Below are 15579 nucleotides of genomic sequence, written 5' to 3' on the forward strand. Positions count from 1 at the left end.
TTGCTTCATTTGACTAGAGTAGTAAACTTTTTTTAGCAATATTAATTGTGGACTTCTCTAATAATATATAGAATACTCCATGGTAGCGAAATCTTTCTTGGCAATAAATCACCAAACCAAATGTAATGTCCCCTAATTAGTTTTACTCTAAATTAACTTAAATTTTCCTAAATCTAAAATAGGTAATTAAGTTTTATGGGAGTCCTTTTGGATACTGTTTTCCTGCAACACAAAATTAGAGAACATATATGAAGTAATGCTTATAAACTGAAACATATGCTAATGAATTAGATTGAGTGATATAAATTCTTAATGTATTAATTACCATTAGTATTATATTTGTTAGATAAAATCAGATTGTAGGTTAGTTGCCATTCTTTATTATCCATTTTCTTAGTGCACTAGGGTAGGCTAGCTGGATAGGGTGTCCAAGAGATCCTCCATCCTAGGCCCAAGAGCAGATGCTACATCCCTCTTGGCTCCATGTGGCAGGTGTTAAGCATCCACCATGGAGTGGCATATCCAGTGAGGTATCCTATCGCCATTCCCCCTCATCACAACCACCTCCTCTCTTAAGCCCAAGAGCAGATGCTACACCCCTCTTGGCCCCATGTGGTAGGGTTTAGGCATCCACTATAGAGTGGCGTACTTAAGAGAGGGTCGCTAATATTCAATGAACCATTTGTGATATTTTAATGAAGTTATATTTGTTATTCAGTTCATCTCATTATGATAACCAATTATATTTGACATAGTTATCAGATTTCATTGTATTACATTAGTGCCTTGTATTAGATTGTCATCAATGCTTTCTGTTAGTATTAGTTTGTATCAGTATTAATTATTTGTCATTATTGCATTACAATCATTACATTATTCCTTATATTATTAGCATTATATGAATTTACAGTGTTACAATAATTTGTGCAAACTGAATTTGATTGCCTTGTGTGTATATATATATATTGTAATTTTAATGCTGTTTGAATAATTATATATAATTTGCCTTTCCAACTTTATATTGTTTTAATTGTCATTAATTTGATTAAGATTATCCACATTAGTTTTTATTCATTAATGCACTTATGGGATTTTAATATCTAAAATACTGGCTGATATATTTAAATATTAACTCAGAAAATCATACGTATACATACCTGTCACTGTTCTTACTGGTTCTTCCTTTCTTTGTTGGCAGTCTGGATGATCTGTCTTCTCTCCCCACATTGGCACAGAGGTGGGGGGGGTCGGCGTATTTATCCTTCCCCCATATCATGGTCAAAAGCTACGATGTTCCTTTAATGGGCAGTGCTCCCTTTTGGAGTCGCTGACCTTCAAACTCTTACGGCTCCCTTCTCAAAGAGCACCGCTTCATGAATGGTTATCGGGCCTTGGTGAATATAGGAGTTAATCGGTCAAACCAATATAATATATGTTAAAACATACAATAGCATCATTCAATATTGTTAATGCATCATTTTTAATATGATGTACATTGTTAACATAATAACATCATTCTATATAAAATGTAAATTGATAATATAATGTAATATAATTTTAATATGATTTTATCATATTATATGGTAAAAATTATATTAATTATTTCTACTATTAATGGGGAGACACAACACCAAAATATGAAGATGTTTTAAAAAAATCGAGATTCAATTAGAAATCTAAAAAATATAGAAAATGGAGAAAAAAAACTGATGTTTTTTTAATATTTAAAGGCGATTTAACTGCATAGAGAGTGAGAAGGAGTCGAGGGAAGTGAGAGTTTACACCATTAATTTTGGAATGTAGTTTTTATCATTATATTTTGGATTATTTTTTTCGTTGCACAATGCATAGAACATTACTACATAGTAATATACTAGAAGTACATAGTTTGAGTGTGGAGTTCAATCTTGAAAATGTACTAGGATCTAACCTGCAAAGTACATAGTAACAAAAAGTGGAGATAATGATGAAGTAGGCTACACTAGAGGGTTGTAGTTCCTAATGATGAAGCTCCAAGGGCATAGCCTCTTCTAATTCAGTCAATCTGCTTAGAATCAAAATTGACATTTCCCCTATATATTAATCTTTTCCTCATTGAAAATTATCTTCTTATCCTTTTTGATGCATTCAGAACTTTGATCAATCTCTTGAAGGTCAATTGACTCATCTTCCTTGATGCTATCTAAATTAGCTTGGCAAAATTTCTGGTTTTGACTATGCATTTTTTTTATCATCTAAATTGTCAAATTGATGGCATAAGTTAGTGAGGCAGACAAAAAAGACAATAGAAAAATAGAAAGTACCAAATGCAAGATATTCTAACCTTGGGCTTTCTTCAACTTAAGGCATATGTTATAGTTAACAAACATTATATCATTCATCTATTCTTGTGTCAAGTGGTTGTGTTTCTTGGAATGTATATGCACAAATTGCACAACCAAGTATGCTTACAAGTGGATGAACTGCATGGCTGACTGAAAATATGCATTTCTTTCCATCCAAGGGTTTTTACTTCCTTGCCAACCATTGCATTGAAAAACAAAAGATTCATTAAGATTCAATCATGTATGATTTTGTTAGAGTTTTATACCTATATTGTACCCGTACAATATAAAGAAACTATCTAAAATTTATTGTGTATGTTGTTTAAGGTGGTCCTTTCTATGGTTGAAAATTGGAGAAAAAGGCCCTTGACTTGTATTTGGGTAACTTTGCCATAGTTGTATGTAGATCCTATAAACTAGGGAATATTTCCTCCGTGCATTTGAAGAGGCTCTCTATGATCTCAATATTGTTCTCCATCATACTCTCAATGGCCTCCTTAGTCTTATCCATGGCCTCACACAAATAGTGCATGGGAGATTATATCTATCAGTTAGTCTTAAAACTTTGACTAGAGGCTTTAGAAATCGGACAATCTTTTCTACCTTGACCTAAAAACTCATTGAAAAAATGTAGCTTACCATGGATTTGGTACTCATTTGAATTGCAAAGATAGACCCCATCCACTCATTTGAAACTAACATTTTTTCAAATTCACCTTTTATTCACAAAGAATTGGTAATGCAAGGAAGTGGGTAGCAAATCTCGTTACTCTAGGCTGAAGGAGTTCTTTTCCCTTTATGGAGGTACTCAACATATTCAACACCCTCATGTGATTGTATATAAGTTTGGTAATTGTGCTGGCCCTTTGCATTGAAGTTTTAACCCATTTTAGTTTTTCAATGTCCTCCAAGGTTAGATCAATATGGTGTGTTGCACATAGGCTTTAAAATATAGTGGGATACCTGTCCATCAAAATTATCCTAACAATAGAAGTGACAATGTCTTCTGTAATAAATTGGACAACAAATTCTGGTCCTACGTCAATGATAGTTTCATCAATTAGCTTGAATCACTCATCTGCTGATTTGACCCTTTCTGATGCATCTACATTTGATGAGCATTGTGCCAAATATCATATATGATGAGGAAGTTGATGGGAGTATGGTTCCTTATCTATCCAACCATCTATCATTACAATGCTAAGTTGCGAATTTGGATGAAAATTAGAACATGGTATGATTGTACGACAGTTATATATATATATTGGTAAGATATCAAAGAAAAATATAGAACAACTAGGCTAAAGACTATGGTGCCCATGATTGCCTCAAGTGCATCACACACCAAAAAGTCTCAGAACTCGCTATCAAGAGAATAGACACTCCAATGGCCCAATTGGGATAGAGTAATGATCACTGTGAATTATAGATCTTTCCAGACCAAGAGATAGTCTTCAAGGAAATCCCGAGAAGATCAGGTATCATCACCTCTATCTGTGAATAATTTTTTTTGAGATTTCATTGGAATTTTCTCTTTATCAAAATCAGCCTTGTGGAATTCAAAGTGTACCATTCAAAAGTGCAAATCATATCACCCTCCATAACCACATCGATCGTTGATCAAAGTCTCCTTTTCACACACTGGACACCTTGCATAACTTGAGGTGCTAAAGACCGCTGCCAACCTAACACGTCTCAGACATACCTGCTTCATTTCGATCAACCCATCGTCAAAGTCCAAAATCGTCCTTGACAATCTCTTTCAAGTCGTCCCATTTGTCAGGGGAAGTGTCAATAATCTCCCAAGCACCATCCAAAGCCCCTGCATTTGCAAGAACATCCGCTGCTTTGTTTTCTTCTTGATAGACATAGCGTATAGAGAACTCCATGCTTTCTAGAACCTCCCATGCCATATGCACACCTCTTTGGAGCTTCCAATTTGGTGTGGATTGTTTCCTAATTGCATTCACACATATCATCGAATATCCTTTTGTCTATAGCCGAAACACCCCTAATTTGACATTCCACCAACCCACAAATCAAAGCTTCTATTTTGGCCTTGTTATTCGTGGTAACCCCGAGATGACCAAAGATATCCCACATTAACTTTCCTTGCTCATCCGTAGCAATGCAACCATATCTTGCCTTACCCGGGTTGCCTTTTGTGGCCCCATCAAAATTAAATTTTAGTCTACCTCTCGGAGGAGCCAACCACTTGGTTTGTGCTCTCACCTCCTTCCTACCAGCTCCAAACCCAATAGAAACCTTGAGCTCTAGCCATTTTTTACTTATCTCATCATACCATAAAGTGAATTGCAAGCTACCTTTGATTACGATCTTGCTATCCAGGAGCTCAACTAGACCAATCTCCGTCTTCCTAATTACCTTGCCGACCTTGTTTTCTATTTCATTAAAGATCTTGCTGTTGCATTCTCTCCATAAGTGCCAAACATTCATCGATGGTGCAGCCACCTATATGCCATCCAATAACCATTTCTTTAGAATGCACACTATAAAGGAATACAAAGTAATAGAGCTATGGGGGACTTAATCCTATCAAGTAATTCTATACTCTCTAATCTTACAAACTTTTTTTTTATTGGATTAAGAAAGGAAACTAAAGGAATACAAAGTAATAGAGCTATGGGGTACTTAATCCTATCAAATAATTCTATACTCTCTAATCTTACAAACTTTTTTTTTATTCGATTAAGAAAGGAAATTACAAGAACAAATTAAATTCTTATAAACTTGGTAACCTATTCAAACAAGTTCACCTAATTCACCTTGGTCATTTACCCCCAATTCACTTTATAAAAGTAGGGTAAGGTTGAGGGTGTATTGCATATAGATAATGGATTAACCATTTTAGTATATACCCCTTGGGCATCACTAAATACTAATAGTTTACTGATACATAGGACCATATGCATAGTAGTGGCCCCAATGACGAACCATTAAATTTATAATATCATACACTAGATTGAACTCTACCAAACTAACTATTTAGGTGAGGGACACAATGGGCTATAAATGAGGGGGAAGGGTGCATAGAAAAGAGGGAGGGGCTGCAGTAAACGTAGGGAGGGGTGTGATGTTGCTTTTTCTAGTTCATTGTAACATCTTTGGAGGCTCCAATTTTGTTGGAGAGTGCCTGCTTCATCAAAAAGTCTGATAATGGCAAGGAGTTCAGGAGACCAAAATGAATCCAATGGTACTTTCCGGATGTAGTTTTGAAATTCTTGGATCACTCCACATTTCTTGGTGAATTTTGCTATTTTTGGAGTGTGCCAATTTTCATCAAGTTCAATATCCTTAGAACTAGGGTTATTTTGGTATAGTCAAAATTCATTGTAAACGATGTTCAATTTACTTTCAATATGCAAGTTATATTCTATTAACTAATTTTGTTGTATTTATTATTGCTTTATTGTATATATCTAACTATCTTCTTGTTTGTGGCAGGTGAGAGGAGCATTTAATATTTTCTATGTCCTATCTCACGAATGCCACTCAATATAAGTATATAACAAATGAGGCACGGTCAAGCAAAGACATTACTTGATCGTGCCTCTTTGTTTATACTAAACAAATGCATGTTTAATGTAAATGCCAATCGGTGTGGGAGGAGTATTACAACCGATGTCTATCGGTGTTCGCTTAATGCTAACAGCCGATAGTTATTGGTGTGTTAGCCTTAACAACCGATAACTATCGGTGTAGACTAACATCCGATAACTATCGGTGACTTTTGTTATATTGCCACCCGATATTATATGCAACTCGATATATTATATGCAACCCGATATATATTAATCGGTGTTTTCATTAATCATTTAGTTATTATTATTTATGTTAATCGATATACATCTAAATACAAGATTTATTAGATCGATGAACATAAACAAAATACATAGTATGATTATCAATAGGTTGTTTATGTGCAAATGTAGAATGGCTATCAAAGAGGAATTAATTGCTTGAAGGTTTTATCATAGTTATCAATATGATAAATGATTGAATGAGAGACTTCATTTATCTCTCATTCAATCATTTATCTTACCTAAGCTATCATGCATTAACACTCCCTCTTAGCTAGGTAAGATGAATGTAGACAATATATTCAAGCATCACAATTCATTTGCTAGTAATCATTTTAGACATTCGTGGGAAATCATACCACCTAATCATTTGGTATGAAGTATCACCTAAACACGTGATATTGAAGTTCAACATATCAATCTTGTGATTGACAGGATATCACCTAAGCATGTGATATCAGTATTGCCGACACACGCAATACTTAAGGATAATCATATGAGAAAGATTAATTTCTCACCTTATCCTAGTTGTGATATGTGCACTAACACTTTATACAAATGTTTTATCACAACACAATCATGGCACATCCATGACATACCAGAGATCCTAACATGATAACTGGTTTGGACATTATAAGATCGTCACCTTATAATGTCCCCATACAAGTGTTCACTATCTTGAGAGATCACCACCTCTTAGATGTGAACCCAGGGGATAGAATCCAAAAATTGTCCTAACATGACAAAGAGGTTTACACATTAAACATCTTATAGGTATGCAAATGTAGATTACAAAGCAAATTACCTTTCTATCATACCTAAGCCTTTTTTGAAGTGATCAACCTTCACTCTGGAAAGGGGTTTGGTCAGAATGTCTGCAGTTTGATCTCCTGTACAAACATATTCTAGTTGGATTGCATTCCTATCCACCATATCTCGCACATAGTGGTATGGAATCTCAATATGCTTGGATCTGTCATGAAACACTGGGTTTACTGAAAGTTTTATGCAGCTCTGGTTGTCACAGTGTATAACAGTGGGTTTCATAGGTTCTCCAAACAACCCCACAAGCAACTTCCTAAGCCATACTGCCTCTCGGGCAGCCATAGAAGCTGCAATGTATTCTGCCTCAGTGGAACTTTGAGCTACAGAAGACTGCTTCCTGCTGATCCAAGATATCATAGCTGAACCTAGACTGAAGCAACACCCTGAATTGCTTTTCCTGTCTGTCACACTTCCAGCCCAATCTGAATCTGTAAATCAATGTAGGTCTATATCAACCTTCTCGTATTTGAGACCAAGGTTTAGAGTACCTTGTAGGTACCTCATAATGTGTTTCACTGCAACCAGGTGTATCTCCTTCGGTTCACACATAAATTGACTTAGAGCATTAACTACATAACAGATATCTGGTCTTGTAAATACCAAGTACATCAGGGACCCAATCATTTGTCTGTGTTGAGTAGACTCAGTGGGTTGTGACTCTGCTGCTGCTTCTTTAAGTTTATGTAAGTTGGTTTCCATAGGAGAGGTCATGGGTTTACAATTTAGCATTCCGAATCTCTTCAAAATATCCAAGGTGTACTTTCCTTGGTTTAGTATAATGTCGTTAGAATTCTGCCATACTTTCAACCCTAGGAAGTAATGAAGGAGTCCTAAGTCCTTCATATCAAATTCTTTGGATAGATGATTCTTGCATTGATCTATAAGGTGATCATTTCTTGTGATTAATAAGTCATCAACATATAAAATCAATATTAGCATATCACCTTTATTTCTTTTGTAGTCGAGATTAGGATCTGCATCATTTTTGGAGAAGCCTAGTCCTGAGCGATAGGTGTCTATTCTTTCATACCAGGCCCTGGGAGCCTGTTTGAGCCCATAGAGAGCTTTCTTGAGTCTACACACATGAGACTCTGCATCATGAATTTCAAAACCTTCAGGTTGCTCTATGTAGACTTCTTCTGAGATCTCACCATTTAGAAAAGCTGTCTTAACGTCCATTTGGTGTACCTTCCATCCCTTTGCTGCTGCAATGGCTAATGTAGCTCTTACTGATGTATACCTGGCAACAGGTGCAAAGGTTTCTTCATAATCTATTCCCTCCCTTTGTGTGAAGCCTTTGGCTACAAATCTGGCCTTATGTTTTTCAATACTGCCGTCTATAGCATGTTTGATTTTGAACAACCATTTAGATGAAACCACAGATTTCTTGGTTGGCCTAGGAACAATCTCCCAAACATCGTTTTTCATAATGGACTGATACTCTTCAGACACGGCATCCTTCCATACTTGATGTTCAAGTGCATCTGATACATTGTTTGGTTCAACTTTAGAGAGGCCATTCATAAGGGCAACATAGCTAGTGAATTTATTAGGCCTTTTGCTTTCTCTGAAGGTTCCTAAGGGAACAGCAAACTTTTGAGCTTCTTCTATAGTTTTGGTGGCCCATAGTGGTCTTTTCTTGAGGTTTTCTCTAGTTGAACTTAGAGTTTCACTCATAGTTTCCTCAGGATTCTCCCTTTGAAGCTCAGGAGTAGGATCTCTATCTAAGCTAGGGTTGGGAATATAGACTTCAGGATCTAGAGAGCTTTGGGCTCTTTTGAAGGCTAAGTTTTCTTCAAAGATCACATCCCTACTTAGTTCAATATTCTTTTGACCAGGTATATATATCCTGTAGGCTTTGGAGGTTTCACTGTATCCTACAAAGATTCCCCTATTTCCAGAGGGCTCTAATTTTAATCTTTTCTCCTTAGGTACATGAATATAGACAGGGCATCGAAAAATCCTAAGGTGGCTTATATCTGGTTTTGATTTAGTAAAGACTTCCTCAGGGGTCTTGTCTTCAAGATGAGAGTGAGGACATCTGTTTTGAATATATACTACAGTGCTAGTTGCTTCTGCCCAAAGATTGATATTTAGATTCTGATGAAGAATCATAGCTTTGGGAGCTTCGACGATTGTCCTATTTTTCCTTTTTGCTATCCCATTTTGTTGAGGTTTGTAAGGTATTGTTAACTCCCTCTTAATCCTTGAATTTTTACAAAACTCTTTAAATAATTCTGATGTGAATTCCCCCCCATTATCAGTTCTTAGGGTTTTAATTTTGTTTCCTGAGTAGTTCTCTGTTAGTGATTTGAATTCTTTAAACCTATTAAGGATCTCTTCTGATTCTTTACATTTCAGAAAGTAGATCCAGGTTTTCCTAAAGTAGTCATCAACAAATATTACATAATACAGAAATCCCCCCAATGAATTTATAGACATAGGTCCACATACATTAGAATGAACTAACTCTAAAATTTTACTTGTTTTCCTAGTACTACTCTGAAAAGCACCCTTAGTATTTTTACCTAGGGCACATCCTGTGCATGCCCCTGAATGATATTGCTTTAGCTTAGGTAGACCTGTGACAAGGTCTCCCATTGATGATAAAGCTCTAAAATTTAGGTGGCCTAGTCTTCTATGCTAGATTTCATTGGCATCTGTACTTTCATGAATTAGGGCTAAGTTGGGCTCTATGCATAGCTCATATAAGTAGCCTTGTCTTTGACCAATTGTATTAGCCTTCTTGATAGATGAGTTCTTTGGCCAAACCAACACTTTGTTGTCCATGAAGGTCACTCTGTATCCATTGTCCTCAAGTGCTGATATTGAGACAAGATTCCATTTAATGCCTGGAACATATAGCACTTCTCTAAGTTGTAATGATACCCCTGACTTTAGTTTGATGGTGCAGTTTCCAACTCCTTTGATAGGGTGTGTGGAGTCATCTCCGATGGTTACCTCTTCATCATTCTCCTCTCTCATGGAGTCTAGTACTTCTCTGAATCCTGTGATGTGTCTGGATGAGCCACTGTTGATCACCCAAGAGTTCACTTTGTTTGATGCTTGATTTGTGAGTGCTGAATAGAGTACATACTTCTCAAAGTCCTCTTCCCTTTTCGATTTTCTTGTTTTGGCAAATGTGGCTTGTTTAGCTCTTTCTGGACATTTGGCAACATAGTGCCCAAATTTGTCACATCTGTAACATTGAATTTGAGAGAGGTCTTTCTTGAAAGAGTTCTTGCTGTGACGACCTTTTCTCTTCCTGAATTGTTTCTTCTCGCCCTTTCTGTCTGAGTTCGTAGTTAGGACTTGAAGATCTTCATATATATTCTTTTGTTTGATTCCTTTCTTGTTTTGCCTTGATTCCTCTTGGAGACAGTCAACCTTTAGCCTATCGAATTTTGGAAAGTTATCCCTTGCACTGATGCCTTGGACGAACGTTTCCCAGATACTAGGCAACCCATCTAAAGCAATGAGGGTTAATTCTTTGCTTTGGATCTCATATCCAAGGGTTGCTAGTTCATCCCTTAAGGTAGATATCTGCATGAAGTAGGCATTGACTGATTCTCTTTTTATCATGGTTATATGATTTATCTCTCTTTTTAGAGCCAAGGTTCTACTAGCATTGGATATCTCAAAAGCGTCTTCAAGTGCTTTGAACATGTTGAAGGTTGATTCGTGTTTCTTTATAATGGGCATAATATTGTTCCTTACCCCATCAACTATTATTTTGATAGCCTTATCATTTCCTTCTCTCCAAATTGTTTGATCAAGTTCAGTCTCAGGTTCTTTAGTTTCAGTCTTTACCAATGATTCAACTTTGTTATCTTTTAGAATCATTTGAATTCTAAATTTCCATGCGGAGAAGTCGTCACCTCTTGCAAGTCTGTCTTCAAATTTGATAGCGCTAGCCATTGATAGGATTGTGATGTTGAATATATACTTGATTTGAACAGCCTCAGGGTCGATTTAACTATAGCTCTGATACCATGTAAACGATATTCAATTTACATTCAATATGCAAGTTATATTCTATTAACTAATTTTGTTGTATTTATATTGCTTTATTGTATATATCTAACTATCTTCTTGTTTGTGGCAGGTGAGAGGAGCATTTAATATATTCTATGCCCTATCTCGCGAATGCCACTCAATATAAGTATATAACAAATGAGGCACGGTCAAGCAAAGACATTACTTGATCGTGCCTCTTTGTTTATACTAAACAAATGCATGTTTAACGTAAATGCCAATCGGTGTGGGAGGAGTATTACAACCGATGTCTATCGGTGTTCGCTTAATGCTAACAGCCGATAGTTATTGGTGTGTTAGCCATAACAACTGATAACTATCGGTGTTGACTAACACCCAATAACTATCGGTGACTTTTGTTATATTGCCACCCGATATCATATGCATCTCGATATATATGCAACCCGATATATTATATGCAACTCGATATATTATATGCAACCCGATATAGATTAATTGGTGTTTTCATTAATCATTTAGTTATTATTATTTATGTTAATCGATATACATCTAAATACAAGATTTATTAGATCGATGAACATAAACAAAATACATAGTATGATTATCAATAGGTTGTTTATGTGCAAATGTAGAATGGCTATCAAAGAGGAATTAATTGCTTGAAGGTTTTATCATAGTTATCGATATGATAAATGATTGAATGAGAGACTTCATTTATCTCTCATTCAATCATTTATCTTACCGAAGCTATCATGCATTAACATTCATATTTGAAACATTTTAGTATTTTCTGCAACTTAGTGGTTGTGCGGAATTATATTTATTTTAATTATGAAGTGATTCATGTAGTTCAAAAGTAAACTAAAATAAAACTCACTTTATGAGAAAATATAATATGATTTTATGAAGAATGTTCAAAAGTGTTATAAAATATAATTTCAAGAAAGATGACAAAGAGATTATAAAATGAAATTGAAAAGAGAAATACAGATCATTTGGCATTTCTCATCTTCTATTATTCTAGTGTGGAGTTTTTTGAATATTTTTGCTGAAGTTGCAGCCCTAGGACAAGAATTCTATGGTGGAGATTGTATTCGGAGAAGGAAGTTTCCCTAGCCGATTTTTGAGGTAAATTCATACCAGATTTACAAGTGTGCTGAACGATTGGAGATTTAATATTTTGTACAGAATATTGAATATCGTTCCAGATTTTGAGAAACGTTCTGGCAGTGATTCAAAGTTAATTTATTAAGGATTTACAAGGCAATAACAAATTTGTGAATTTCAAAATTGTTCACTTCTATGTGCCCCAATTAGGGTGAAATTTCTGTCAGTTCTTGCTAGCCCCCCTCATTTGGTATTTCATGGATATGTGATTGCATAGTTAAGGAGTTGTGGAGTGTGCTGATGGAATTTGGTATATATTAGGAGATTGTTTGATGCATATGATTTCAGATTTCCCGTTACACTTGATTACTCCGTAGTTGCTAGCACCCCATACAAGAGCGGTGTGGGATTAATGGAAGTGAGTTGACCCACTTGTTAAGGGTAATTTGATACTATTTTGTTGCCTTGGAGGAGGTTTAAGAGGGGTTTAAATTGCTAGATCAGTCGTCAAGGGTTTAGAAACCCGCTTGTATAAAGCAAGGAAGCATTAATCGTATGGGGAATTAATCGGCAAAATAAAAGTATAAGATTTTTTCAAAAAATCAGGAAACAATCAGATTTACAAATAAACATAAAAAATTGCAGAAAAAACAATCAAAAACTACTTTTTTTTAATATTTAAGGGCATTTCTATAGCATAGAGATATTGTAGGCAAATAAAATAGACACTTGAACACAAATTGTAGAAAATAATTTTTCGTTGTTCATATTCATATCGGTGATTACAATGCACAAAAACGTATTACAACATAAATAATATCTAGATGGTGATAGATGTCGAAATGTCGATTACACTATAGTTTGTGACTTTGTACAAAGTCAACTTGTAAACTAAGTACAAAATTCCAAAAAATCAAATGCAGGCAATGACATGCTAGAGGGCAGGAGGCCGTGATGATGAAGCTCCTGGGTGAGAGCCTCTCCTAGCTCGTTCAACCCATTTAGCAGCATCCACGTTGGCTTCCGTCATGAGATCAAAATCTTTAGACTCAAGCGGACGATCATCATCATCATCATCAACAATCAACTAACACTCTGGATCTATCTCATCGAGGTCAATTGGTGAGTCTTCCTCAATAGTTTCTGATTTTGCCCATGTAGAAATTAGTCTTTGTCTTACAAGTGAAAAACGCAATGACTAATGAACACAATTTCAAAAATTGTAACTATATATTAATATACTCACCTTAAGCTTTCCTCATTTTCAAGCGGAGGTTGTGGTGAACAAATACCAAGTCATTCATCCATTGTTGTGATAGGCGGTTGCATTTTTTGGAATGTATGTGTTAAAAAACACTCCAATTACACTCACAAGCTGATGAGCTACATGGTTGGCTCAAAATGCGCACCACCATCCACCTTAAATTTGGTAATTCATCTCCAAAAGAAGCCCACCATTGAGATGATATTGTAAGACTAGGAATATCTTAAAATCTTAACAAACTTAATGAGCATGTTGGCAAACTAAATAGATTGTCAAAAGTTTTTTAGAGTCTACCTGGTTGAATGGTCTTTCTGCTTTGTATAGCAGCCCTAGAAGAGAGAAAACCCTTAGCCTGTTTGTATGCTTCCAACTCTACAATAGCTGCATTAAATTTATCCAAGTTTGGAAACATTTTGTCCATGCATTTTTAGAAACCTTGTTTGATCTCAGCATCAATTTCCATGTATACAGTCTTGTAGAATAACAAAGGATCGAGCAAGTATCCCGCAACATGGAGAGGAGTGTGCATCTGCCCATCCCATCTTCTATCAATAATGTCCCATGATGGCATATACCTCTCCCTGTTATTTCCCATCTTACTCCTTATCACTTCCTTGGCCCTATCCATGGCCTCATACACATATCCCATGGGGGGTTTTTCCCCATCCACTAGTCTCAAGAATTTTACTAGAGGCTCCGAAAATTCTACAATTTGTTCAATCGAATCCCGAAAGGTAGTAAATACATGTACTCTGCCACTGCTATGCCATTTGCTTGAATTGTGAAGCCAAACTCCCGTTGAAGATGTAGCTTCAGTCGGAATCCTAAATACTGACATAGTAGATCAAATGTGTAAGTGGCCTATCGGCCTTACACATTTGATCAAGCAATTAATCTTATTAAAAGATTTTTTTCATAAAAATACTTAATCATAATTCATTTATTTGACAAGTAGGATGATTAGGTTAATCATCAATACATGTTACAAAGTTGATTACTATAACCTAAACCGATTCTATTAACAGTTATTATTAATTGTTGACTACTCGTATTAACCTTATGATCATTCCGATTTTTGTTGACCATTGTTTATTCCAATCATTGATTCGGATTAGTTCCTATACTATCATTGTGGATAAACCGCCGATTACTAACATCGGCTTTGTTATGTCTTACGAATGGGTTCATTAAAGACATCGACTCTTAGTGAAGAGTCACGACTCCTTCGTGAGTCTCACTTTCACACACACACACACACACACACACACACACACGCACACACACATATATATATATTCATTGATCGATAGGGATAGGAACGATAATAACAATATAGACGGCAACAATAGCATACTCCTAGCAGACCGTAAGATATACAGTCAATATACATAGTCGAGATATAATAACAATAAGAAGAATATATTGCAGATCAACTTTCATACAGATATCGTGTAGATTATATTACATCAAATTAAAACAATTTGCAGGCAAAGACCATTGCATACACGGCGAATAAATCTGGTCAATTCATATCATACGTATATATTGTACAAATCGAAATTTGTGTGAGATCGAATCAACAAGCTCAGAAAGACAAATTGTTGATCGTGAATATTAGAGATGAACCTTATATAATATATAGTTGATATCTCCAGCATAAGCAAGATCAGTTTGAATATCGACTGCAGCCAATCATATGATAGCAGATTGAATAGTTATTAGATTAATAACAAGGAACATACGAATCAGAATATTATTGTTACTGATTACAGATCGAACACATAGATTTGAACAAAAAATCGTGGAAAACAATCACAGCTTATCTAACCCTTCTGCAAGCAGATTGTATATAGAAATATCTAGATTGACATTCATATATATATATATATATATATAACTGTTTGATTCACTCTACAGTTGACATTGATCGAACTTACATAGTTCATCAAGCAAAAGGATACTACAACAGATTGGATATAATATATTGATAAGATCGAATACAGGACTGACTGAAGAACATATATCAGTCATAGATATCAGATGTTGATCAAGGTATAAATAAAATTTAAAATTTACCTGTCTATTATAATCTGATCAAAATTAACAACTCCAGCCATTCGGCTGAAACAAACATTCACCTCAAATTACCTTTTTGTTCACATAGTTTCTATAATGCAAGGAAATATGTTGCAAATCTTGTCACCCCTGGTTGAACTAGCTCCCTGCCTCCTTTGAAAGAGCA

The 15579-nt window shown here is 35.5% G+C and overlaps 1 protein-coding gene across 1 annotated transcript in view; it reads left to right on the forward strand.

Moving 5' to 3' along the window:
• The window catches only part of LOC131044010 (ABC transporter C family member 2), a 189717-nt gene that overhangs the window by 101495 nt on the left and 72643 nt on the right, over positions 1 to 15579 (forward strand). The window lies entirely within an intron of this gene.

Source organism: Cryptomeria japonica, chromosome 11 (genome assembly GCF_030272615.1).
Source record: "Cryptomeria japonica chromosome 11, Sugi_1.0, whole genome shotgun sequence".
In the NCBI taxonomy this organism is placed as follows: Eukaryota; Viridiplantae; Streptophyta; class Pinopsida; order Cupressales; family Cupressaceae; genus Cryptomeria; species Cryptomeria japonica.